Source organism: Sinohyriopsis cumingii, chromosome 17 (genome assembly GCF_028554795.1).
Source record: "Sinohyriopsis cumingii isolate HCF-2022 chromosome 17, ASM2855479v2, whole genome shotgun sequence".
In the NCBI taxonomy this organism is placed as follows: domain Eukaryota; kingdom Metazoa; phylum Mollusca; class Bivalvia; order Unionida; family Unionidae; genus Sinohyriopsis; species Sinohyriopsis cumingii.
The window spans coordinates 58,917,221-58,942,127 of record NC_142977.1 but is presented as its reverse complement, the minus strand read 5'-3'; the positions used below and the strand labels follow the sequence as shown (position 1 = coordinate 58,942,127).

The 24,907-nt window shown below is 35.5% G+C and overlaps 9 non-coding genes across 9 annotated transcripts; all 9 read right to left on the bottom strand.

The window, feature by feature from the left end:
* Positions 1 to 1,666: 1,666 nt before the first annotated feature.
* Positions 1,667 to 1,738, bottom strand: Trnaq-uug (transfer RNA glutamine (anticodon UUG)). The gene has a single exon. It is a non-coding gene; the product is annotated as a tRNA-Gln (tRNA).
* A 1,133-nt stretch (positions 1,739 to 2,871) lies between these two features.
* Trnaq-cug (transfer RNA glutamine (anticodon CUG)) lies at positions 2,872 to 2,943 on the bottom strand. Its single transcript has one exon. It is a non-coding gene; the product is annotated as a tRNA-Gln (tRNA).
* Positions 2,944 to 5,062: 2,119 nt separating this feature from the next.
* On the bottom strand, positions 5,063 to 5,134 carry Trnaq-uug (transfer RNA glutamine (anticodon UUG)). Its single transcript has one exon. It is a non-coding gene; the product is annotated as a tRNA-Gln (tRNA).
* Positions 5,135 to 9,736: 4,602 nt separating this feature from the next.
* Positions 9,737 to 9,808, bottom strand: Trnaq-uug (transfer RNA glutamine (anticodon UUG)). The gene has a single exon. It is a non-coding gene; the product is annotated as a tRNA-Gln (tRNA).
* Positions 9,809 to 10,938: 1,130 nt separating this feature from the next.
* Trnaq-cug (transfer RNA glutamine (anticodon CUG)) lies at positions 10,939 to 11,010 on the bottom strand. Its single transcript has one exon. It is a non-coding gene; the product is annotated as a tRNA-Gln (tRNA).
* A 2,122-nt stretch (positions 11,011 to 13,132) lies between these two features.
* Positions 13,133 to 13,204, bottom strand: Trnaq-uug (transfer RNA glutamine (anticodon UUG)). Its single transcript has one exon. It is a non-coding gene; the product is annotated as a tRNA-Gln (tRNA).
* A 4,588-nt stretch (positions 13,205 to 17,792) lies between these two features.
* Positions 17,793 to 17,864, bottom strand: Trnaq-uug (transfer RNA glutamine (anticodon UUG)). The gene has a single exon. It is a non-coding gene; the product is annotated as a tRNA-Gln (tRNA).
* A 1,140-nt stretch (positions 17,865 to 19,004) lies between these two features.
* On the bottom strand, positions 19,005 to 19,076 carry Trnaq-cug (transfer RNA glutamine (anticodon CUG)). The gene has a single exon. It is a non-coding gene; the product is annotated as a tRNA-Gln (tRNA).
* A 2,232-nt stretch (positions 19,077 to 21,308) lies between these two features.
* Positions 21,309 to 21,380, bottom strand: Trnaq-uug (transfer RNA glutamine (anticodon UUG)). Its single transcript has one exon. It is a non-coding gene; the product is annotated as a tRNA-Gln (tRNA).
* Between the last annotated feature and the right edge of the window lie 3,527 nt (positions 21,381 to 24,907).

Genomic DNA, 24,907 nt, shown 5'->3' with positions numbered 1-24,907 from the left:
AATAACACCTGTAAGGAATGATTAATTGTTTTTAATGTCATTTTACCTATAAACTTTTTTATGTGCTATTGATGTTGATCTGAATTATTTTATTTTCGCGGGAGCTTATGTACAATATTATCACAGGAAAAGAAAGACGTCTGTGAGGTGCGTCAAAATGGGTGACGTACAATACAATCCTTACAACCAGGGTTCGTCCGATGAATACTCGTTAAGAAGATTACGAGGGAATATATCATTGTTATTTCTGATCCTTACTTTGCTAAAATAACTAATGTTTCCAAGTAATGAGAGATGACACTAAGAAGTAGATTTCTTAAACTTTGAAGGTAAATACTTCAGTGCGTCAAAACTGGGGTTGAAAAAGATGGACCACCCTGTTGTTGTGGATGCGTTTTTGTTTTCGTAAGGTGCTATAAATCGCTTAGATCTTCGAGAAAGCATATGGTTTTAGAGACGATTAAAACTGTGTTGCTAACGTACACCTTAAAAAAGGGGAGTGAAAGAGTTATCGACATAAAATGAATGCCGTAAAGGAAAAAAATTAGAAATTTAGAGAGACACGAGATGGACAACAAAGACGATACTGATAAAACTTAGTATTTACATTGTTGCAGGACCAAATCTGTATGAAAACAGCAGTTGGAATGATGTAATTGTAAAGTTCAGAAACAGAATATACAAAGTTTGTAGTAACTGACATTGCGTTTGTCATACGACAAACTACGGAATCAATTCAGTTGTCGGCAAATCGCAAGATACAATAACGCAGAAGGAAAGTAGATCGAAAAACTTGCAAGCAACCATTTACAGCTTGCATCAATGAAAATTAGAAAATTCTTGACTAGAATTATGAATGTAGCACTTGCAAGCAGTCATTTACAATAATGCAGAAGGAAAGTAGCACTTACAAACTGCCACGTACAATTTGCATCAATGAAAATACAATATACATTGATAGAATTATGAAAGTATCATTTGCAAGCAGCCATTTACAATAATGCATCATAGAAGATTAGGAAATACACGCATATAATTATTTCGGTAATCGCCCTCCATATATGCCTGCCATATTTCCGACAACGTGTGTGTCCGATTTAGATTTTTAACGTAGCTTTAAAATAAATTCAGTCATATCGCTACGATGCCTGCAATGTGGCAGTTTATAGTGATGTCTAGCACTGGGGCATCATGCTGCAGACATGTAGCATGATGTTCCACCCAGACACATTATCCTGACACCAGGCCGAACAGTCCTAAAACTAACCTCTTAATGCTGTGCGACTAGCGAGGCAGCTGTTAGTACCTTTTTTGTAAGTCTTTGGTATGATGTGGCCGGGGATCAAACTCACGATCTCCCGCATCAGAGGCGGGCGCTCTAACCACTAGGCCACTGGAGCGGTTCGACAACGCAAGCTTTCAATTTCTAGGTTATCCTTGTCCTTTGACGATAAGTGAACAATTAAGAAAACAAAGTCGTAATTACAAAATTTCTAAGTGCAAAAATCGTAATGTAGTTGAAGAGGATTTAGATAATATATAGTTGTAAGTACGAATTACTGAGTTGTAAGTAAGGGGCTGTAAGTCGCTTCTTCTTCTTCTGTACATTCGCCTCCTGTTCCACATGAAACTTTGAGAAAAGTATTTGAATAAAAATAAAAAACCTAGGTTCCACCGAGATTTGAACTCGGATTGCTGGATTCAAAGTCCAGAGTGCTAACCATTACACCATGGAACCTATAGGTTACAACGGGTCATCTTCTCAAAACTTATTAGTAGGTTGTAGTATATGCGTATTCTTTACAGTTTTGCTAAAACATGTGCATGAGGTAGTAGGAGCGAGGCGATAATACTCAATAGGAAGAGAGCTATTCCAGTATCCAATGGCAAGGACATGCGCAAACCGCAATATGTATGTGTATGACGGGTTCGCACACACTGGCTGCTGAATGGAAAAGTAAAAATAAATATACACACATTTGGCGGGAAACGCTTTACAACGCAGGTTTGTTCTTTTCCTATCACCATCATATACGTGAATCAGAGGAATAATTTAGCGGTGAGTACCCTGTGGACACCAACTTTTGGTGTCCGCAATATAAAATGTTCCCAGCAAGAAGGTTTATGCTTTGAATCCGTGTCCATAACGCATTAAATTGGAATGCACAGAGTGGGGAGAGAGAGAGAGAGAGAGAGAGAGAGAGAGAGAGAGAGAACAACTATAAAAGAAATAGATCATATTTGTATAACAACAATGTGATCGTAAAGTGTACCTCTTAACACTTTGCACATTAGTGACATTTATAATAAATGTGTACGAATACAGTTTCTAAGGTATCGAGTGCTGGTCAGTATCAGTGTTGTCATGGTAGAGGTCACATTATAGAAAAGGGATTCGCTATTTAAAATCGATATCGACTAATATATGCATATATTGATAATGAAACACATATAGTGCAGTGTAATTGACTCCTCGCCTAGAAAAGTGAGAAAGAGGTAACGGTCCGGAGCCAATATCAAGACATAAAGGAAATGTGTTTACGTTGCGCAATTCTTTAATTGCAATTAATAAATCAAAGTCGAAATTACAAGATATCTTTGTTTTCAAATGGTAATGTAGTTGCAAAGAATTTGCGAGATTGCCCTTTTTAAGTGCGAATTATTGAATTGTCAGCAAGGAGCACTAGGTTGCAACTCTATTGCGAAACTAGATTCATATTTCGCACTAACCCATTTCCAAGCAATACTGTATGTCGTTAAATAGCTACATACAATGTATCCTCTCATACTCGCTTCTACTATTGTACATTTGTCTTCTGTTCGACATAAAACTTTAAGAAAAGGTATTTTTAGGATTAAAAAGATAAACTTAGGTTCAACCGAGATTTGAACTCAGATTGCTGGATTCAGAGTCCAGAGTGCTAACCATTACACCATGGAACCTATCGATGATACAGGGTCATATTCCAAAAACATGTTAGGAGGTAGTAATATATCAGTATTATATCAGCTTACCGTTGGACTCCCTTGTGTTCATTTATATTACCGATAAGGTGCATTCATGTTGTCAGAGATTTCGTCTTACTTTATTGATAAAACGTTACACTCCTGTAATACACACAAACAAACACACACACAGAGATGAATATGTATATATATATATATATATATATATATATATATATATATATATATATATATATATATATATATATATATATATATATATATATATATATATATATATATATATATATATATATATGAAAATAATAAAAGTGTATATGAAGATTAAAAGTGAAATGCCTAAAAGATTAGTACTATTACGTTCGAGTGGAATGTATATTAAATTAGTAAGATACATTGAAATATCTTAAAGTGATTAAATGAAATGAAATTATGCTGGCTAATTTAAAATCAAGTTATAAAGTTCACTTATGACTATCAGGCTAAATTTAGGCAGATCAATACTCTATATATAAATAATGATATAGTATGTTTTTCCCGAGATTTTAAAGTTCTAAATATGTCATCATTTAACCATCAAGGCGATATTTCTTCTATATTCCTGTCTACGTGAAAACCTCAGAGTCTGGGACTCTGTCTTGAAATCATATCCAGATGAGTTTCTTTAGGAAGCCCATTGAAAATGACATTATTTTATTGATGGAATTTAAGTCCTTTTACCGTCTTGAGTTTGGAACACTCATTACTAAAATTCGCACCTGACTCTTTGGTGCGGAATTGAAAGCACATGTTTCAAACACATACTGGTCCAGAAAATGCCGCGGCTCATATCCTTTCATCTGCACAAAAGCTGACATCCAGATTTCATCTATACCGATAAATATAGGTTTCATCTATACTTATAAATGTAGGTTTGATTATGAGCACTCACAATCTTTAAGTTGTTGAATTTTAAATATCATGGTGTTTACATAGGTTTACTATGGGAACTGAATTAGTACCGTGAGTTTTGTGGACTGAACACATTTGCTCGTGAGATGCCACAGGCCACTCTTGCTTTGGCAATTCTGGCATTTGTCTCATCATCGCTTTGGACTGCACGCGACTGCTACTGCCAAGACAGGTGATCTTGTCCACTGCCAGGTGGGTTTGGCCATTCACGGTGATGGTATCCTCTTGGTAACCAAAACAATAATTTCCTTTAACTTCGTCTTCGGCTGTAGTCTCCTCAGATTGAAAAAACAATCCGGCCCACCGGCATCTGATATCGATATCATTATCCTTACAGTATGGAGCGCTGGGCGATATCGGTACCGTAATGGCAAAAGATCACGTGATAACCAGCAGGCCGCGCCTTTTAAATTCTCAATTTCGAGGTCAATCCTATTGATCACACCTTGGAATATATGCCGATAACTGCAGTCGGATCACCTCACCTGTTTGCGAAAGAAGGATTGTCCGAAAAATTGCGAATGCATCTAACTACTTTTTCATTCGTAAGCTCTAGGTCAATCGTACAGTCATTATCTTCGTAGAAACTGTCGAGGTAGTCCGAATAGATCAGGGTTTATTTGTTGTTTCGGAGACATTTTCAGCGAACAAAATTAAACATTTTTTGTAAATTACTGCGAAGACTTGAAAAATCCGAGGAAATATGGAAAGGTCGTTGAAAAATCCAATGACGTATGGTGAGGTCGTTGAAAAATCCAAGGGCGTACGGAAATTTCTTTGAAAAATCCAAGGGCTATGGAAAGGTCTATATATGTATGAACAAACAACCATGTACAGCGATTAACTGACACTTACATAGAGACAGAGCTGATGATCCTCCGACAATATGAAGAAATTGTCATACTTCATTTTAGCATCGAGCTTGTTTTATTTTTAATTTGTAACTCAACAATTGTGACAATTTATTCATACTTTGTTGAACTAACCGGTTTTCAAACTATGTTGTATGACGAAATAGACACACATAGGGATCATATTCGCTTCAATTTGCATACACCCACCTCATCTTTCGCATTAGGATTTACGAAAATAAAATAAAGTCTTTAAATTAATGTAAATAAGAAAGAACTTAAAATAATATTCAAGGTTCCACCGAGATTTGAACTCGGATCGCTGGATTCAAAGTCCAGAGTGCTAACCATTACACCATGGAACCATTGTAGCATGTTTCGACAAGACACTTGTAAAAAGTGTCTCCACTGTTCTACGCCAAGTTCTGACAGCGGCCATTTAGGGGCCATGTTCTGATGACTTATGTTATTAGCAAAATCGCTAATTTTACCAGCCAACCAGATGAAGTCTTACACCTTCGCCTTTCGGAGACTGTGCGGTGTGCTAAAGATCGTCGTGGTGGGCCGAAAGATTGGAAATTTAAAATTTCTGAAAGCTGCATTTCCATTGGCTAATTCCAAAATTAGTAGAATATGACCTCTTAGAGGTCGCTCTCAGATCTTCACGTGAGACAGAGGAGATTTGAATTTAATCAGATTGCCCCAGGCTTGTATCTATCAGTGTACATAGTTGCCTTATCTTATGTATACAGGAAGTGTAACTATGCAGTGGGAACACGTCACGAGTTGTAATTATATTGACACTAAATATGAAAAGAACTGTAACCCGACTGGGAATATTCTTATTCAATTTTTAGAAGGCAAATGAAGTACCTTTGTTGTTTAAGGTATAAAGTACATTCTGATTAACTTTTGTAAAAGAAACATCAAAGAAAACGCTGAATGTGGCTCTAAATTAACTGATTATGATAATGGTATCGATCCACATCTGAGAAGTGTAGATACATGTTCATTATTAGAATTTAGATAAAATTAAACAATGTTACATGTAACTGAGAGATGTGAGTCTTTAGTGTAGTTTCCCAATTTCACCTAGTAATACATACTAATCATCTGTAAACAATATTCTCTTATACATAGTTTTTTATATTTCTTCTATGAAATCCACTAGTAGTACGGAAAAGGGTCTTTTGTCTCATTCAATAACCTATGGGTCCCCGGACACCCATTCTGGCCTCTAACCCTTTGATAAGCTATCCACCACGCGACATATAGATGTTTGGATACTTTTTCTTGATTTTTCTATGACGTCCATATGGCTTTTCGGATGTCTTCCCTGCTCTCATACGTAGAACCCTTGAGTTGGATCTGTATTCAATATATATACACTGTACAAAAATGCTCACTTTTCGGAGAATTTATTTTGCGGGCAATAAAATAAGTTCCTTGCTCTTGCTATGAGCAAAAACCCATGAAAATGTTTATATTTTATTTGCTAATTAGTTATATCTGATACATTGACCCTCACAAAACTATTTTATTTATGAACCTGAGATGAAATTCTACATTTGGCCTCTTTCCCTAATGTAATTGTGCCTTCGAACAATGGACAAGGTATATTCCATAATTTAAATGTCTTAATCACTCAGCAAAGAGAGAGAGAGAGAGAGAGAGAGAGAGAGAGAGAGAGAGAGAGAGAGATTCACAAGTAAGTTAGTTTCTTCACAGAATAATAGAAACCACTAGCCAATTTCTGACTGCAGTTGTAAGATATCTGAGCAGAAAGTAACAGCTACTTTATAAGTATGCAAGTCAGTTTAATGTGAGTTATAGGCCACCAAGTAGTATTCCTCAGAGAAGACACAAGTCTCGGTTTTAAAAATTAAAGCCACACAAGTACCAGTTTATTACTTTGTGAAAAATGGGTTCATTATGAGAAAATGGCGGCAACCGATGCACCTGCTGGTGAAAGTGTTGTTCCGAAGGCATATGGACAGGACATGCATAGTATAGCCCATAAAACCCCTTAAGCTGGTCATTTGGTGTCAGTAAGACTTATCACAAGATCCTGAATCGTTGTTATTTGCTGAAAATTAAAGTGATGTTTTTCAGTACCTTAGCTCATCTTACACTTGTCAAATGGTAGGAAATCCCAATCAGAAGATATCTAAGGCACATCTGCAACCTATTCCTGCATTTGACCATTTGACAAGCCATCTAATAGAAAAATGGTAGACTCTCGGTTCTTTACCTAACACAAAGTCAAGCAAGCAACACTTGTTGACCATAATGTATGCGTCCTCAAGCTTTTCATAGCCAATTCCTTTAAAGAATATTAAAGCAAAACGTGTTCTAAAAGTTTAGGCAATGTTTTAACACTTGTTTGCCTCCCCAAATCTGTCAGCAAATTTTATGTTTGATTATTTCCAACAACGTATGCAGGAAGTAGACATTCAATAGTTTAATTTTTCTATCTGTCACCCTGAAAGTAATGGGGCTATCTCAAGACTGTCCGAAAACTCTCTCACCTACCCAGGATACATGTATACCATTATATTGAATCAAACCTTATAAAAGACAGTGATCAGTAAAATCCTGGATTGTATAATTATCGAGTAAGATCAGGAGAGTTTTTTAAAATATATAGTGTATCCCATATTGGTAATTATCACCAAATAAAAGACGCCATGACTACCCTAGGACAGCAAAAGACTGTCCCAAAACACCCTCAACTACCCATGATACATGTAGGCGATTAAATAGAACAAAACCAAATGAAAAGACAGCGATCTGTAAAATTCTACCCTGTATAATTATCGAGCAAGATCATTAGAGTTTATTCTTTTGTTGATACTTGCTGAAGACCGTCCCAAAACACACTCATCGACAGCAACATTCATATTTCAAAATATCTTTAAAGCTTCTTTCTTAAGTCTTTAATATGACAAAGAGCAGCTGAATAATTACATCTTAAGGGTCCTATCTTTATATTTGCAAAATTCTTGAACCAAATTATTAATTTTAATTGGTTTGATAATGGCAAGAATTACAATAAAATAAAAATTTTTAAAGCTGCTTTTTGTTTTTGTTTTTTTATAAATATATAAATACATTCAAAGGTTAAGGTTCCGTACATTAACAATGCAAATTAAGTATTTGAGAACAACTGTACACTAAATCTAATACTTCTAATCGCAAGTAAATACTTTTATCATGATACGAACATGATTTTCCACAGTTTGATTATTTGGGGTTTTTTTTGCGGCAAAATATGTTCCAAAATGAAGATCATGATAAGAATAATAACACCTGTAAGGAATGATTAATTGTTTTTAATGTCATTTTACCTATAAACTTTTTTATGTGCTATTGATGTTGATCTGAATTATTTTATTTTCGCGGGAGCTTATGTACAATATTATCACAGGAAAAGAAAGACGTCTGTGAGGTGCGTCAAAATGGGTGACGTACAATACAATCCTTACAACCAGGGTTCGTCCGATGAATACTCGTTAAGAAGATTACGAGGGAATATATCATTGTTATTTCTGATCCTTACTTTGCTAAAATAACTAATGTTTCCAAGTAATGAGAGATGACACTAAGAAGTAGATTTCTTAAACTTTGAAGGTAAATACTTCAGTGCGTCAAAACTGGGGTTGAAAAAGATGGACCACCCTGTTGTTGTGGATGCGTTTTTGTTTTCGTAAGGTGCTATAAATCGCTTAGATCTTCGAGAAAGCATATGGTTTTAGAGACGATTAAAACTGTGTTGCTAACGTACACCTTAAAAAAGGGGAGTGAAAGAGTTATCGACATAAAATGAATGCCGTAAAGGAAAAAAATTAGAAATTTAGAGAGACACGAGATGGACAACAAAGACGATACTGATAAAACTTAGTATTTACATTGTTGCAGGACCAAATCTGTATGAAAACAGCAGTTGGAATGATGTAATTGTAAAGTTCAGAAACAGAATATACAAAGTTTGTAGTAACTGACATTGCGTTTGTCATACGACAAACTACGGAATCAATTCAGTTGTCGGCAAATCGCAAGATACAATAACGCAGAAGGAAAGTAGATCGAAAAACTTGCAAGCAACCATTTACAGCTTGCATCAATGAAAATTAGAAAATTCTTGACTAGAATTATGAATGTAGCACTTGCAAGCAGTCATTTACAATAATGCAGAAGGAAAGTAGCACTTACAAACTGCCACGTACAATTTGCATCAATGAAAATACAATATACATTGATAGAATTATGAAAGTATCATTTGCAAGCAGCCATTTACAATAATGCATCATAGAAGATTAGGAAATACACGCATATAATTATTTCGGTAATCGCCCTCCATATATGCCTGCCATATTTCCGACAACGTGTGTGTCCGATTTAGATTTTTAACGTAGCTTTAAAATAAATTCAGTCATATCGCTACGATGCCTGCAATGTGGCAGTTTATAGTGATGTCTAGCACTGGGGCATCATGCTGCAGACATGTAGCATGATGTTCCACCCAGACACATTATCCTGACACCAGGCCGAACAGTCCTAAAACTAACCTCTTAATGCTGTGCGACTAGCGAGGCAGCTGTTAGTACCTTTTTTGTAAGTCTTTGGTATGATGTGGCCGGGGATCAAACTCACGATCTCCCGCATCAGAGGCGGGCGCTCTAACCACTAGGCCACTGGAGCGGTTCGACAACGCAAGCTTTCAATTTCTAGGTTATCCTTGTCCTTTGACGATAAGTGAACAATTAAGAAAACAAAGTCGTAATTACAAAATTTCTAAGTGCAAAAATCGTAATGTAGTTGAAGAGGATTTAGATAATATATAGTTGTAAGTACGAATTACTGAGTTGTAAGTAAGGGGCTGTAAGTCGCTTCTTCTTCTTCTGTACATTCGCCTCCTGTTCCACATGAAACTTTGAGAAAAGTATTTGAATAAAAATAAAAAACCTAGGTTCCACCGAGATTTGAACTCGGATTGCTGGATTCAAAGTCCAGAGTGCTAACCATTACACCATGGAACCTATAGGTTACAACGGGTCATCTTCTCAAAACTTATTAGTAGGTTGTAGTATATGCGTATTCTTTACAGTTTTGCTAAAACATGTGCATGAGGTAGTAGGAGCGAGGCGATAATACTCAATAGGAAGAGAGCTATTCCAGTATCCAATGGCAAGGACATGCGCAAACCGCAATATGTATGTGTATGACGGGTTCGCACACACTGGCTGCTGAATGGAAAAGTAAAAATAAATATACACACATTTGGCGGGAAACGCTTTACAACGCAGGTTTGTTCTTTTCCTATCACCATCATATACGTGAATCAGAGGAATAATTTAGCGGTGAGTACCCTGTGGACACCAACTTTTGGTGTCCGCAATATAAAATGTTCCCAGCAAGAAGGTTTATGCTTTGAATCCGTGTCCATAACGCATTAAATTGGAATGCACAGAGTGGGGGAGAGAGAGAGAGAGAGAGAGAGAGAGAGAGAGAGAACAACTATAAAAGAAATAGATCATATTTGTATAACAACAATGTGATCGTAAAGTGTACCTCTTAACACTTTGCACATTAGTGACATTTATAATAAATGTGTACGAATACAGTTTCTAAGGTATCGAGTGCTGGTCAGTATCAGTGTTGTCATGGTAGAGGTCACATTATAGAAAAGGGATTCGCTATTTAAAATCGATATCGACTAATATATGCATATATTGATAATGAAACACATATAGTGCAGTGTAATTGACTCCTCGCCTAGAAAAGTGAGAAAGAGGTAACGGTCCGGAGCCAATATCAAGACATAAAGGAAATGTGTTTACGTTGCGCAATTCTTTAATTGCAATTAATAAATCAAAGTCGAAATTACAAGATATCTTTGTTTTCAAATGGTAATGTAGTTGCAAAGAATTTGCGAGATTGCCCTTTTTAAGTGCGAATTATTGAATTGTCAGCAAGGAGCACTAGGTTGCAACTCTATTGCGAAACTAGATTCATATTTCGCACTAACCCATTTCCAAGCAATACTGTATGTCGTTAAATAGCTACATACAATGTATCCTCTCATACTCGCTTCTACTATTGTACATTTGTCTTCTGTTCGACATAAAACTTTAAGAAAAGGTATTTTTAGGATTAAAAAGATAAACTTAGGTTCAACCGAGATTTGAACTCAGATTGCTGGATTCAGAGTCCAGAGTGCTAACCATTACACCATGGAACCTATCGATGATACAGGGTCATATTCCAAAAACATGTTAGGAGGTAGTAATATATCAGTATTATATCAGCTTACCGTTGGACTCCCTTGTGTTCATTTATATTACCGATAAGGTGCATTCATGTTGTCAGAGATTTCGTCTTACTTTATTGATAAAACGTTACACTCCTGTAATACACACAAACAAACACACACACAGAGATGAATATGTATATATATATATATATATATATATATATATATTATATATATATATATATATATATATATATATATATATATATATATATATATATATATATATATATATATATATATATATATATATGAAAATAATAAAAGTGTATATGAAGATTAAAAGTGAAATGCCTAAAAGATTAGTACTATTACGTTCGAGTGGAATGTATATTAAATTAGTAAGATACATTGAAATATCTTAAAGTGATTAAATGAAATGAAATTATGCTGGCTAATTTAAAATCAAGTTATAAAGTTCACTTATGACTATCAGGCTAAATTTAGGCAGATCAATACTCTATATATAAATAATGATATAGTATGTTTTTCCCGAGATTTTAAAGTTCTAAATATGTCATCATTTAACCATCAAGGCGATATTTCTTCTATATTCCTGTCTACGTGAAAACCTCAGAGTCTGGGACTCTGTCTTGAAATCATATCCAGATGAGTTTCTTTAGGAAGCCCATTGAAAATGACATTATTTTATTGATGGAATTTAAGTCCTTTTACCGTCTTGAGTTTGGAACACTCATTACTAAAATTCGCACCTGACTCTTTGGTGCGGAATTGAAAGCACATGTTTCAAACACATACTGGTCCAGAAAATGCCGCGGCTCATATCCTTTCATCTGCACAAAAGCTGACATCCAGATTTCATCTATACCGATAAATATAGGTTTCATCTATACTTATAAATGTAGGTTTGATTATGAGCACTCACAATCTTTAAGTTGTTGAATTTTAAATATCATGGTGTTTACATAGGTTTACTATGGGAACTGAATTAGTACCGTGAGTTTTGTGGACTGAACACATTTGCTCGTGAGATGCCACAGGCCACTCTTGCTTTGGCAATTCTGGCATTTGTCTCATCATCGCTTTGGACTGCACGCGACTGCTACTGCCAAGACAGGTGATCTTGTCCACTGCCAGGTGGGTTTGGCCATTCACGGTGATGGTATCCTCTTGGTAACCAAAACAATAATTTCCTTTAACTTCGTCTTCGGCTGTAGTCTCCTCAGATTGAAAAACAATCCGGCCCACCGGCATCTGATATCGATATCATTATCCTTACAGTATGGAGCGCTGGGCGATATCGGTACCGTAATGGCAAAAGATCACGTGATAACCAGCAGGCCGCGCCTTTTAAATTCTCAATTTCGAGGTCAATCCTATTGATCACACCTTGGAATATATGCCGATAACTGCAGTCGGATCACCTCACCTGTTTGCGAAAGAAGGATTGTCCGAAAAATTGCGAATGCATCTAACTACTTTTTCATTCGTAAGCTCTAGGTCAATCGTACAGTCATTATCTTCGTAGAAACTGTCGAGGTAGTCCGAATAGATCAGGGTTTATTTGTTGTTTCGGAGACATTTTCAGCGAACAAAATTAAACATTTTTTGTAAATTACTGCGAAGACTTGAAAAATCCGAGGAAATATGGAAAGGTCGTTGAAAAATCCAATGACGTATGGTGAGGTCGTTGAAAAATCCAAGGGCGTACGGAAATTTCTTTGAAAAATCCAAGGGCTATGGAAAGGTCTATATATGTATGAACAAACAACCATGTACAGCGATTAACTGACACTTACATAGAGACAGAGCTGATGATCCTCCGACAATATGAAGAAATTGTCATACTTCATTTTAGCATCGAGCTTGTTTTATTTTTTAATTTGTAACTCAACAATTGTGACAATTTATTCATACTTTGTTGAACTAACCGGTTTTCAAACTATGTTGTATGACGAAATAGACACACATAGGGATCATATTCGCTTCAATTTGCATACACCCACCTCATCTTTCGCATTAGGATTTACGAAAATAAAATAAAGTCTTTAAATTAATGTAAATAAGAAAGAACTTAAAATAATATTCAAGGTTCCACCGAGATTTGAACTCGGATCGCTGGATTCAAAGTCCAGAGTGCTAACCATTACACCATGGAACCATTGTAGCATGTTTCGACAAGACACTTGTAAAAAGTGTCTCCACTGTTCTACGCCAAGTTCTGACAGCGGCCATTTAGGGGCCATGTTCTGATGACTTATGTTATTAGCAAAATCGCTAATTTTACCAGCCAACCAGATGAAGTCTTACACCTTCGCCTTTCGGAGACTGTGCGGTGTGCTAAAGATCGTCGTGGTGGGCCGAAAGATTGGAAATTTAAAATTTCTGAAAGCTGCATTTCCATTGGCTAATTCCAAAATTAGTAGAATATGACCTCTTAGAGGTCGCTCTCAGATCTTCACGTGAGACAGAGGAGATTTGAATTTAATCAGATTGCCCCAGGCTTGTATCTATCAGTGTACATAGTTGCCTTATCTTATGTATACAGGAAGTGTAACTATGCAGTGGGAACACGTCACGAGTTGTAATTATATTGACACTAAATATGAAAAGAACTGTAACCCGACTGGGAATATTCTTATTCAATTTTTAGAAGGCAAATGAAGTACCTTTGTTGTTTAAGGTATAAAGTACATTCTGATTAACTTTTGTAAAAGAAACATCAAAGAAAACGCTGAATGTGGCTCTAAATTAACTGATTATGATAATGGTATCGATCCACATCTGAGAAGTGTAGATACATGTTCATTATTAGAATTTAGATAAAATTAAACAATGTTACATGTAACTGAGAGATGTGAGTCTTTAGTGTAGTTTCCCAATTTCACCTAGTAATACATACTAATCATCTGTAAACAATATTCTCTTATACATAGTTTTTTATATTTCTTCTATGAAATCCACTAGTAGTACGGAAAAGGGTCTTTTGTCTCATTCAATAACCTATGGGTCCCCGGACACCCATTCTGGCCTCTAACCCTTTGATAAGCTATCCACCACGCGACATATAGATGTTTGGATACTTTTTCTTGATTTTTCTATGACGTCCATATGGCTTTTCGGATGTCTTCCCTGCTCTCATACGTAGAACCCTTGAGTTGGATCTGTATTCAATATATATACACTGTACAAAAATGCTCACTTTTCGGAGAATTTATTTTGCGGGCAATAAAATAAGTTCCTTGCTCTTGCTATGAGCAAAAACCCATGAAAATGTTTATATTTTATTTGCTAATTAGTTATATCTGATACATTGACCCTCACAAAACTATTTTATTTATGAACCTGAGATGAAATTCTACATTTGGCCTCTTTCCCTAATGTAATTGTGCCTTCGAACAATGGACAAGGTATATTCCATAATTTAAATGTCTTAATCACTCAGCAAAGAGAGAGAGAGAGAGAGAGAGAGAGAGAGAGAGAGATTCACAAGTAAGTTAGTTTCTTCACAGAATAATAGAAACCACTAGCCAATTTCTGACTGCAGTTGTAAGATATCTGAGCAGAAAGTAACAGCTACTTTATAAGTATGCAAGTCAGTTTAATGTGAGTTATAGGCCACCAAGTAGTATTCCTCAGAGAAGACACAAGTCTCGGTTTTAAAAATTAAAGCCACACAAGTACCAGTTTATTACTTTGTGAAAAATGGGTTCATTATGAGAAAATGGCGGCAACCGATGCACCTGCTGGTGAAAGTGTTGTTCCGAAGGCATATGGACAGGACATGCATAGTATAGCCCATAAAACCCCTTAAGCTGGTCATTTGGTGTCAGTAAGACTTATCACAAGATCCTGAATCGTTTTTATTTGCTGAAAATTAAAGTGATGTTTTTCAGTACCTTAGCTCATCTTACACTTGTCAAATGGTAGGAAATCCCAATCAGAAGATATCTAAGGCACATCTGCAACCTATTCCTGCATTTGACCATTTGACAAGCCATCTAATAGAAAAATGGTAGACTCTCGGTTCTTTACCTAACACAAAGTCAAGCAAGCAACACTTGTTGACCATAATGTATGCGTCCTCAAGCTTTTCATAGCCAATTCCTTTAAAGAATATTAAAGCAAAACGTGTTCTAAAAGTTTAGGCAATGTTTTAACACTTGTTTGCCTCCCCAAATCTGTCAGCAAATTTTATGTTTGATTATTTCCAACAACGTATGCAGGAAGTAGACATTCAATAGTTTAATTTTTCTATCTGTCACCCTGAAAGTAATGGGGCTATCTCAAGACTGTCCGAAAACTCTCTCACCTACCCAGGATACATGTATACCATTATATTGAATCAAACCTTATAAAAGACAGTGATCAGTAAAATCCTGGATTGTATAATTATCGAGTAAGATCAGGAGAGTTTTTTAAAATATATAGTGTATCCCATATTGGTAATTATCACCAAATAAAAGACGCCATGACTACCCTAGGACAGCAAAAGACTGTCCCAAAACACCCTCAACTACCCATGATACATGTAGGCGATTAAATAGAACAAAACCAAATGAAAAGACAGCGATCTGTAAAATTCTACCCTGTATAATTATCGAGCAAGATCATTAGAGTTTATTCTTTTGTTGATACTTGCTGAAGACCGTCCCAAAACACACTCATCGACAGCAACATTCATATTTCAAAATATCTTTAAAGCTTCTTTCTTAAGTCTTTAATATGACAAAGAGCAGCTGAATAATTACATCCTAAGGGTCCTATCTTTATATTTGCAAAACTCTTGAACCAAATTATTAATTTTAATTGGTTTGATAATGGCAAGAATTACAATAAAATAAAACATTTTAAAGCTGTTTTTTGTTTTTGTTTTTTATATATATAAATACATTCAAAGGTTAAGGTTCCGTACATTAACAATGCAAATTAAGTATTTGAGAACAACTGTACACTAAATCTAATAATTCTAATCGCAAGTAAATACTTTTATCATGATACGAACATGATTTTCCACAGTTTGATTATTTGGGGGTTTTTTTTGCGGCAAAATATGTTCCAAAATGAAGATCATGATAAGAATAATAACACCTGTAAGGAATGATTAATTGTTTTTAATGTCATTTTACCTATAAACTTTTTTATGTGCTATTGATGTTGATCTGAATTATTTTATTTTCGCGGGAGCTTATGTACAATATTATCACAGGAAAAGAAAGACGTCTGTGAGGTGCGTCAAAATGGGTGACGTACAATACAATCCTTACAACCAGGGTTCGTCCGATGAATACTCGTTAAGAAGATTACGAGGGAATATATCATTGTTATTTCTGATCCTTACTTTGCTAAAATAACTAATGTTTCCAAGTAATGAGAGATGACACTAAGAAGTAGATTTCTTAAACTTTGAAGGTAAATACTTCAGTGCGTCAAAACTGGGGTTGAAAAAGATGGACCACCCTGTTGTTGTGGATGCGTTTTTGTTTTCGTAAGGTGCTATAAATCGCTTAGATCTTCGAGAAAGCATATGGTTTTAGAGACGATTAAAACTGTGTTGCTAACGTACACCTTAAAAAAGGGGAGTGAAAGAGTTATCGACATAAAATGAATGCCGTAAAGGAAAAAAATTAGAAATTTAGAGAGACACGAGATGGACAACAAAGACGATACTGATAAAACTTAGTATTTACATTGTTGCAGGACCAAATCTGTATGAAAACAGCAGTTGGAATGATGTAATTGTAAAGTTCAAAAACAGAATATACAAAGTTTGTAGTAACTGACATTGCGTTTGTCATACGACAAACTACGGAATCAATTCAGTTGTCGGCAAATCGCAAGATACAATAACGCAGAAGGAAAGTAGATCGAAAAACTTGCAAGCAACCATTTACAGCTTGCATCAATGAAAATTAGAAAATTCTTGACTAGAATTATGAATGTAGCACTTGCAAGCAGTCATTTACAATAATGCAGAAGGAAAGTAGCACTTACAAACTGCCACGTACAATTTGCATCAATGAAAATACAATATACATTGATAGAATTATGAAAGTATCATTTGCAAGCAGCCATTTACAATAATGCATCATAGAAGATTAGGAAATACACGCATATAATTATTTCGGTAATCGCCCTCCATATATGCCTGCCATATTTCCGACAACGTGTGTGTCCGATTTAGATTTTTAACGTAGCTTTAAAATAAATTCAGTCATATCGCTACGATGCCTGCAATGTGGCAGTTTATAGTGATGTCTAGCACTGGGGCATCATGCTGCAGACATGTAGCATGATGTTCCACCCAGACACATTATCCTGACACCAGGCCGAACAGTCCTAAAACTAACCTCTTAATGCTGTGCGACTAGCGAGGCAGCTGTTAGTACCTTTTTTGTAAGTCTTTGGTATGATGTGGCCGGGGATCAAACTCACGATCTCCCGCATCAGAGGCGGGCGCTCTAACCACTAGGCCACTGGAGCGGTTCGACAACGCAAGCTTTCAATTTCTAGGTTATCCTTGTCCTTTGACGATAAGTGAACAATTAAGAAAACAAAGTCGTAATTACAAAATTTCTAAGTGCAAAAATCGTATTGTAGTTGAAGAGGATTTAGATAATATATAGTTGTAAGTACGAATTACTGAGTTGTAAGTAAGGGGCTGTAAGTCGCTTCTTCTTCTTCTGTACATTCGCCTCCTGTTCCACATGAAACTTTGAGAAAAGTATTTGAATAAAAATAAAAAACCTAGGTTCCACCGAGATTTGAACTCGGATTGCTGGATTCAAAGTCCAGAGTGCTAACCATTACACCATGGAACCTATAGGTTACAACGGGTCATCTTCTCAAAACTTATTAGTAGGTTGTAGTATATGCGTATTCTTTACAGTTTTGCTAAAACATGTGCATGAGGTAGTAGGAGCGAGGCGATAATACTCAATAGGAAGAGAGCTATTCCAGTATCCAATGGCAAGGACATGCGCAAACCGCAATATGTATGTGTATGACGGGTTCGCACACACTGGCTGCTGAATGGAAAAGTAAAAATAAATATACACACATTTGGCGGGAAACGCTTTACAACGCAGGTTTGTTCTTTTCCTATCACCATCATATACGTGAATCAGAGGAATAATTTAGCGGTGAGTACCCTGTGGACACCAACTTTTGGTGTCCGCAATATAAAATGTTCCCAGCAAGAAGGTTTATGCTTTGAATCCGTGTCCATAACGCATTAAATTGGAATGCACAGAGTGGGGGAGAGAGAGAGAGAGAGAGAGAGAGAGAGAGAGAGAGAGAGAGAGAACAACTATAAAAGAAATAGATCATATTTGTATAACAACAATGTGATCGTAAAGTGTACCTCTTAACACTTTGCACATTAGTGACATTTATAATAAATGTGTACGAATACAGTTTCTAAGGTATCGAGTGCTGGTCAGTATCAGTGTTGTCATGGTAGAGGTCACATTATAGAAAAGGGATTCGCTATTTAAAATCGATATCGACTAATATATGCATATATTGATAATGAAACACATATAGTGCAGTGTAATTGACTCCTCGCCTAGAAAAGTGAGAAAGAGGTAACGGTCTGGAGCCAATATCAAGACATAAAGGAAATGTGTTTACGTTGCGCAATTCTTTAATTGCAATTAATAAATCAAAGTCGAAATTACAAGATATCTTTGTTTTCAAATGGTAATGTAGTTGCAAAGAATTTGCGAGATTGCCCTTTTTAAGTGCGAATTATTGAATTGTCAGCAAGGAGCACTAGGTTGCAACTCTATTGCGAAACTAGATTCATATTTCGCACTAACCCATTTCCAAGCAATACTGTATGTCGTTAAATAGCTACATACAATGTATCCTCTCATACTCGCTTCTACTATTGTACATTTGTCTTCTGTTCGACATAAAACTTTAAGAAAAGGTATTTTTAGGATTAAAAAGATAAACTTAGGTTCAACCGAGATTTGAACTCAGATTGCTGGATTCAGAGTCCAGAGTGCTAACCATTACACCATGGAACCTATCGATGATACAGGGTCATATTCCAAAAACATGTTAGGAGGTAGTAATATATCAGTATTATATCAGCTTACCGTTGGACTCCCTTGTGTTCATTTATATTACCGATAAGGTGCATTCATGTTGTCAGAGATTTCGTCTTACTTTATTGATAAAACGTTACACTCCTGTAATACACACAAACAAACACACAGACACAGATGAATATGTATGTATATATATATATATATATATATATATATATATATATATATATATATATATATATATATATATATATATATATATATATATATATATATATATATATATATATATATATATATATATATATATATATATATATAGATAGATATATATATATATATATATATATATATATATATATATATATATATATATATATATATATATATATATATATATATATATATATATGAAAATAATAAAAGTGGATATGAAGATTAAAAGTGAAATGCCTAAAAGATTAGTACTATTACGTTCGAGTGGAATGTATATTAAATTAGTAAGATACATTGAAATATCTTAAAGTGATTAAATAAAATGAAATTATGCTGGCTAATTTAAAATCAAGTTATAAAGTTCACTTATGACTATCAGGCTAAATTTAGGCAGATCAATACTCTATATATAAATAATGATATAGTATGTTTTTCCCGAGATTTTAAAGTTCTAAATATGTCATCATTTAACCATCAAGGCGATATTTCTTCTATATTCCTGTCTACGTGAAAACCTCAGAGTCTGGGACTCTGTCTTGAAATCATATCCAGATGAGTTTCTTTAGGAAGCCCATTGAAAATGACATTATTTTATTGATGGAATTTAAGTCCTTTTACCGTCTTGAGTTTGGAACACTCATTACTAAAATTCGCACCTGACTCTTTGGTGCGGAATTGAAAGCACATGTTTCAAACACATACTGGTCCAGAAAATGCCGCGGCTCATATCCTTTCATCTGCACAAAAGCTGACATCCAGATTTCATCTATACCGATAAATATAGGTTTCATCTATACTTATAAATGTAGGTTTGATTATGAGCACTCACAATCTTTAAGTTGTTGAATTTTAAATATCATGGTGTTTACATAGGTTTACTATGGGAACTGAATTAGTACCGTGAGTTTTGTGGACTGAACACATTTGCTCGTGAGATGCCACAGGCCACTCTTGCTTTGGCAATTCTGGCATTTGTCTCATCATCGCTTTGGACTGCACGCGACTGCTACTGCCAAGACAGGTGATCTTGTCCACTGCCAGGTGGGTTTGGCCATTCACGGTGATGGTATCCTCTTGGTAACCAAAACAATAATTTCCTTTAACTTCGTCTTCGGCTGTAGTCTCCTCAGATTGAAAAACAATCCGGCCCACCGGCATCTGATATCGATATCATTATCCTTACAGTATGGAGCGCTGGGCGATATCGGTACCGTAATGGCAAAAGATCACGTGATAACCAGCAGGCCGCGCCTTTTAAATTCTCAATTTCGAGGTCAATCCTATTGATCACACCTTGGAATATATGCCGATAACTGCAGTCGGATCACCTCACCTGTTTGCGAAAGAAGGATTGTCCGAAAAATTGCGAATGCATCTAACTACTTTTTCATTCGTAAGCTCTAGGTCAATCGTACAGTCATTATCTTCGTAGAAACTGTCGAGGTAGTCCGAATAGATCAGGGTTTATTTGTTGTTTCGGAGACATTTTCAGCGAACAAAATTAAACATTTTTTGTAAATTACTGCGAAGACTTGAAAAATCCGAGGAAATATGGAAAGGTCGTTGAAAAATCCAATGACGTATGGTGAGGTCGTTGAAAAATCCAAGGGCGTACGGAAATTTCTTTGAAAAATCCAAGGGCTATGGAAAGGTCTATATATGTATGAACAAACAACCATGTACAGCGATTAACTGACACTTACATAGAGACAGAGCTGATGATCCTCCGACAATATGAAGAAATTGTCATACTTCATTTTAGCATCGAGCTTGTTTTATTTTTAATTTGTAACTCAACAATTGTGACAATTTATTCATACTTTGTTGAACTAACCGGTTTTCAAACTATGTTGTATGACGAAATAGACACACATAGGGATCATATTCGCTTCAATTTGCATACACCCACCTCATCTTTCGCATTAGGATTTACGAAAATAAAATAAAGTCTTTAAATTAATGTAAATAAGAAAGAACTTAAAATAATATTCAAGGTTCCACCGAGATTTGAACTCGGATCGCTGGATTCAAAGTCCAGAGTGCTAACCATTACACCATGGAACCATTGTAGCATGTTTCGACAAGACACTTGTAAAAAGTGTCTCCACTGTTCTACGCCAAGTTCTGACAGCGGCCATTTAGGGGCCATGTTCTGATGACTTATGTTATTAGCAAAATCGCTAATTTTACCAGCCAACCAGATGAAGTCTTACACCTTCGCCTTTCGGAGACTGTGCGGTGTGCTAAAGATCGTCGTGGTGGGCCGAAAGATTGGAAATTTAAAATTTCTGAAAGCTGCATTTCCATTGGCTAATTCCAAAATTAGTAGAATATGACCTCTTAGAGGTCGCTCTCAGATCTTCACGTGAGACAGAGGAGATTTGAATTTAATCAGATTGCCCCAGGCTTGTATCTATCAGTGTACATAGTTGCCTTATCTTATGTATACAGGAAGTGTAACTATGCAGTGGGAACACGTCACGAGTTGTAATTATATTGACACTAAATATGAAAAGAACTGTAACCCGACTGGGAATATTCTTATTCAATTTTTAGAAGGCAAATGAAGTACCTTTGTTGTTTAAGGTATAAAGTACATTCTGATTAACTTTTGTAAAAGAAACATCAAAGAAAACGCTGAATGTGGCTCTAAATTAACTGATTATGATAATGGTATCGATCCACATCTGAGAAGTGTAGATACATGTTCATTATTAGAATTTAGATAAAATTAAACAATGTTACATGTAACTGAGAGATGTGAGTCTTTAGTGTAGTTTCCCAATTTCACCTAGTAATACATACTAATCATCTGTAAACAATATTCTCTTATACATAGTTTTTTATATTTCTTCTATGAAATCCACTAGTAGTACGGAAAAGGGTCTTTTGTCTCATTCAATAACCTATGGGTCCCCGGACACCCATTCTGGCCTCTAACCCTTTGATAAGCTATCCACCACGCGACATATAGATGTTTGGATACTTTTTCTTGATTTTTCTATGACGTCCATATGGCTTTTCGGATGTCTTCCCTGCTCTCATACGTAGAACCCTTGAGTTGGATCTGTATTCAATATATATACACTGTACAAAAATGCTCACTTTTCGGAGAATTTATTTTGCGGGCAATAAAATAAGTTCCTTGCTCTTGCTATGAGCAAAAACCCATGAAAATGTTTATATTTTATTTGCTAATTAGTTATATCTGATACATTGACCCTCACAAAACTATTTTATTTATGAACCTGAGATGAAATTCTACATTTGGCCTCTTTCCCTAATGTAATTGTGCCTTCGAACAATGGACAAGGTATATTCCATAATTTAAATGTCTTAATCACTCAGCAAAGAGAGAGAGAGAGAGAGAGAGAGAGAGAGAGAGAGAGAGAGAGATTCACAAGTAAGTTAGTTTCTTCACAGAATAATAGAAACCACTAGCCAATTTCTGACTGCAGTTGTAAGATATCTGAGCAGAAAGTAACAGCTACTTTATAAGTATGCAAGTCAGTTTAATGTGAGTTATAGGCCACCAAGTAGTATTCCTCAGAGAAGACACAAGTCTCGGTTTTAAAAATTAAAGCCACACAAGTACCAGTTTATTACTTTGTGAAAAATGGGTTCATTATGAGAAAATGGCGGCAACCGATGCACCTGCTGGTGAAAGTGTTGTTCCGAAGGCATATGGACAGGACATGCATAGTATAGCCCATAAAACCCCTTAAGCTGGTCATTTGGTGTCAGTAAGACTTATCACAAGATCCTGAATCGTTTTTATTTGCTGAAAATTAAAGTGATGTTTTTCAGTACCTTAGCTCATCTTACACTTGTCAAATGGTAGGAAATCCCAATCAGAAGATATCTAAGGCACATCTGCAACCTATTCCTGCATTTGACCATTTGACAAGCCATCTAATAGAAAAATGGTAGACTCTCGGTTCTTTACCTAACACAAAGTCAAGCAAGCAACACTTGTTTTGACCATAATGTATGCGTCCTCAAGCTTTTCATAGCCAATTCCTTTGAAGAATATTAAAGCAAAACGTGTTCTAAAAGTTTAGGCAATGTTTTAACACTTGTTTGCCTCCCCAAATCTGTCAGCAAATTTTATGTTTGATTATTTCCAACAACGTATGCAGGAAGTAGACATTCAATAGTTTAATTTTTCTATCTGTCACCCTGAAAGTAATGGGGCTATCTCAAGACTGTCCGAAAACTCTCTCACCTACCCAGGATACATGTATACCATTATATTGAATCAAACCTTATAAAAGACAGTGATCAGTAAAATCCTGGATTGTATAATTATCGAGTAAGATCAGGAGAGTTTTTTAAAATATATAGTGTATCCCATATTGGTAATTATCACCAAATAAAAGACGCCATGACTACCCTAGGACAGCAAAAGACTGTCCCAAAACACCCTCAACTACCCATGATACATGTAGGCGATTAAATAGAACAAAACCAAATGAAAAGACAGCGATCTGTAAAATTCTACCCTGTATAATTATCGAGCAAGATCATTAGAGTTTATTCTTTTGTTGATACTTGCTGAAGACCGTCCCAAAACACACTCATCGACAGCAACATTCATATTTCAAAATATCTTTAAAGCTTCTTTCTTAAGTCTTTAATATGACAAAGAGCAGCTGAATAATTACATCTTAAGGGTCCTATCTTTATATTTGCAAAATTCTTGAACCAAATTATTAATTTTAATTGGTTTGATAATGGCAAGAATTACAATAAAATAAAAATTTTTAAAGCTGCTTTTTGTTTTTGTTTTTTTATAAATATATAAATACATTCAAAGGTTAAGGTTCCGTACATTAACAATGCAAATTAAGTATTTGAGAACAACTGTACACTAAATCTAATACTTCTAATCGCAAGTAAATACTTTTATCATGATACGAACATGATTTTCCACAGTTTGATTATTTGGGGTTTTTTTTGCGGCAAAATATGTTCCAAAATGAAGATCATGATAAGAATAATAACACCTGTAAGGAATGATTAATTGTTTTTAATGTCATTTTACCTATAAACTTTTTTATGTGCTATTGATGTTGATCTGAATTATTTTATTTTCGCGGGAGCTTATGTACAATATTATCACAGGAAAAGAAAGACGTCTGTGAGGTGCGTCAAAATGGGTGACGTACAATACAATCCTTACAACCAGGGTTCGTCCGATGAATACTCGTTAAGAAGATTACGAGGGAATATATCATTGTTATTTCTGATCCTTACTTTGCTAAAATAACTAATGTTTCCAAGTAATGAGAGATGACACTAAGAAGTAGATTTCTTAAACTTTGAAGGTAAATACTTCAGTGCGTCAAAACTGGGGTTGAAAAAGATGGACCACCCTGTTGTTGTGGATGCGTTTTTGTTTTCGTAAGGTGCTATAAATCGCTTAGATCTTCGAGAAAGCATATGGTTTTAGAGACGATTAAAACTGTGTTGCTAACGTACACCTTAAAAAAGGGGAGTGAAAGAGTTATCGACATAAAATGAATGCCGTAAAGGAAAAAAATTAGAAATTTAGAGAGACACGAGATGGACAACAAAGACGATACTGATAA